Consider the following 3,996-nt stretch of genomic DNA (forward strand, 5'->3'; position numbering starts at 1 on the left):
AAGCAGTGGTATCAACGCAGAGTACTATATACAAGTAAATGCACAAAACGAGCAGCATTTCAATTGAATCTTAATAATTAAATAAAAAAACGATATAAATATAAAAAAATGATATAAATAAATAGATTTTTTATAGGAAATAAAGGATTCTAAAGAAACAAATGTAATATTTTTTAACTTGATATGATAAATAGATAAAAATAGAAGACACAAGAGGCAGGATATGGGATATAATAAAAATGTATCTGATATAGCGATATATACAATATTGTATATATATATATATATATATATATATATATATATATATATATATATATACATATATATATATATATATATATATATATATATATATATATTATATGTATATATTATATGTATATATATTTTTTTTATTTTATTAAAATGTATAATAAAAGCAGTGGTATCAACGCAGAGTACTACACCATAATGTATAAAATATGTATAATAGATCTAGAAAAGTTAAATTTTTTGTGCATTTTAATAAATTCATATACTTTTGTGAATTTTTTTTGACCATTTACAGAATAAAGAGATATTTTTAATTTTTCTATAGCGGCCTAAAAAAATTATTAGCTTCAGGATCCGAAAAATCACCATCCGCCCCTGTCTGGAAAGGGAGGGATAATCCTCATTACCGCAAGATATGCGCAGCTTGAGTCCGATTAACGCGACGAGAAAAAGGGGGACCGGGGCAAGAAAGGGCCCGTTTTGCGGGGACTGACTTTTTAACTGACTTCTACGCCCGCGTCCATCGTCGAGAGCGCTTCTTATACGCGATGAAACACCCGCGGTGAGACACACGCGTGTGCGTGCGTGCGTGCGTGAGCGCGCGCGTACCGGACTCTTTCTAATACGGGGCACAAAAACGTAAGCACTTATAAGAGGCGTCGATTATTCCACGTGATTACCGATTTCCAACCAGTTAACGACTTTTTCGAGTCGCTTATGCCGCCGTTGCTTATTACGAGTCATTACCGTCGCGTATCCTCGCCCGTTGCTTTTCGTTGGATTTCACGCCTCGAATTGGCATTGATCTCTCTTTCTCTCTCTTTTTTCTTGGCTGTGTATTCATTCGAAATCGAGATCGAGACATGCCCGGCTGTGACGAATCTCTCGGCGGCGAAAGCTTTCTTCGGCGGGTACAATTATCTTTTAATTTTTTATTCCCTAAATAGGTCTCTCTTTAGCTGCTTAAGTGCGATGAAAAATATTAGCTAATTAGAAAGGAGTGTGATTTAGCGGTTGTTTTTTTCTTTAGTGACATTTATCTAACAATGAGCATGATGCAACCCAGTTTTTTTTTCTTCGTGATCATTCGAGATAAATGATCTAGCATACATCTTCAACACGCTTATGAAATTGAAAAAGGAAAGGTTTAGTTTATAATATGTTATGTATATTATATGCCTTCGTTCCCTAATTACTGCCAACACTTTTTTTTTTTTCCAAATCAGCTCTTTATTTGCGCAGATGTTTGCCCTAAGACACATACCTACCTTTACTCAGACAAAAGATATTGCAAACGTTACGCGGATGTTAAAATAACATACAGCCCGACTGTGACCGCGTTGTTTCTGAGGCATTCCAGGTATGTAAAGTCTTCATCGTTTTCCGATTTCACGCACAGCATTAACGACAATTTATAACGAAACCTGCCCACCATGCTCGACTCTCACTTTTTCCCGTCTTCGAGGTGTCCCTTCGATATGAAAGTTTCTGCAATTCTAAAAAATAATAAATTAACTTGCATACCGATATCTTCAAATATTTCTTTGTGGTAACACATTCAATTGAGTTCACAAATTAATTACTTTATCACCTAGCGTTGATCTAGAACGAGAAATCTTTGATTCCGCCGATACACTCGCATTTTACGACGGCCTTTCACGTATAAATACGGATGCAGATTAAAGTTTCCTTCGTTTCCCTCGCAATATCCGTCCATTCTCGACAGAGAACACTCTCTCGTGTCGCGGCGGTGGAAGAAGAAGGAGAAGAAAAAGAAGAAGCGAAGCCAAGTCGACTCTGTTTCGAAGACGCGCGTTAGAAATCGGCGCGATTAGCATTTTATGGGGGCCGCGCGTATCCCGCGGAAACGTTTTATTGGCATGTGTCGTGCGAAGAAGTCATAGCCTCGCGAGCAACCTGCCGGCATCATTTTCTCATGTATACGACCTGGGTATTATGCCGGTGATTCCACGGCTTTAAGCTAATAAGAAATAGACATTTTTTGTTGTGTTTTGTTGTTAAAAAATACGCTGGTTAAAATTTTTAAGTATTTAACACATTTATGGGTTAATTTGACAATTAAACAGCTGAAAAAAGTGTAAAAATAACACAATGTGCACATATTTTTAATTTTACACAATAGATATGTATTATTAGTGACAGGATTTATCTGTTCAAATTTATAGAAAAAAAAATGTTGATTTTATTCTACAATAAGAGGATGACTGCGAATCGTCAATAACGTTTTCAATACAAGTTAATTTTTTATCATTAAAGATATGTTGATTTTATACAAAATTTATTTTAAATTATTATGAAGTTTGCATTCGTTTTGTGTTGAAATATTAACATATTGCTAGTGCCATTTAACATACCTATATTATGTTAAATTATCACAAAAATTTATGGATCGTTTGAAATTGTATGTGATATATGTTAAATTTAAGCAAAAAAAAAAAAAAAAAAAAATCCCGATATATGCTAAATTTGAATCAACAGCGTAATATTGTTAGCAAATAAAAAACAATGAGAAAAATCTCTCGATTTTTCTTGTAAAGGAGTATTTTAAATATTTAAGATAATTTATAATATATTGAAATTTTATTGCAATTTACTTAGTTAGTTTTTTGGTAAATAATTAAAGTTTTACTGGAATTTAGAGGAGTTATATATATCGAAATTTTTAATTTTTTTTTTTTATGTTACTTGATCAAATTTTCGAAAAAATTTATCTTTCGTCGAAGGTGTTAGGCAGGTAAAAATTGAAAATGATATCTATAAATAAATTATAAAGATATTACATATTATTTAATTAAAAATACATCGTTACTCAAATGTTATATAGGGGAAAGTTGGATAAAACCAGGTAGGCGGTTCAAACCGGGTATCCCTGTTTTTTTCGTAATAAACGCTGCTATCTATAGCTAATTTATGTTATTGGTTGTCAATTTATCGACTTATGTTATTATTTTGATTCGAAAAGTATACTTGTATTTTTAATTTAATCACTCTTTTTTTTTGCAGGAGTTACACAATCAATAGAACTATAAAATGAAGAACATATTTGAGAATTTTCACACAACGAATATCTTTAATCAAATTTAGATATCGAATATTGCTTAAATTAAATTAAATTTGATTTAATTAAATTTTACAGACGTAACAAATGTTATTTAAATATTATGTTATGTATATATTACTTTTGAATTTTTATAATTTGATAATTCGACTCAATGCAAAATCAATATCTAATAAAACGTCATTGTATACCCGATTCGAGACACGTCATATTTTACCAGTTCAATCAATCATCATGTTTACATACATCTGATAAAAATTATGTTTTATATACATTCGTTACTTATGGCTTTTTCAATCGAGAATTTTATTTTTCGTCGTTTTTCTGTATGGCGACGAGAAACACCGTCACCGACATTGTGTTACGTCATTATGCACAATTCAGTGGTAGATTTGCCAGGGTCGATACGGTTTCTCGTGCATTAGCGCGTTACTTGCGCTCGATCGCGATAAGTAACAAGCTGTAAACTACTTTTCCCGGATTTTGTTGGACGGTATACATATATGATAATCGGTCCGTGTATAGCGCGGTTACTTAACGTTCATTATAATTAACACGCTCGATGCGTTAGCTTTCCCAGGAGGAAAGCGAGAATAATGTGAGCTTGTAATCGTCGGCTCGTAGCATTTAGTTTTATCGCTTCCTCGTGCTATTAATCATCG

This window comes from Polyergus mexicanus, unplaced genomic scaffold, assembly GCF_030449975.1.
Source record: "Polyergus mexicanus isolate NDT 795.1 unplaced genomic scaffold, iyPolMexi1.0 SCAF_7, whole genome shotgun sequence".
Classification (NCBI taxonomy): Eukaryota; Metazoa; Arthropoda; class Insecta; order Hymenoptera; family Formicidae; genus Polyergus; species Polyergus mexicanus.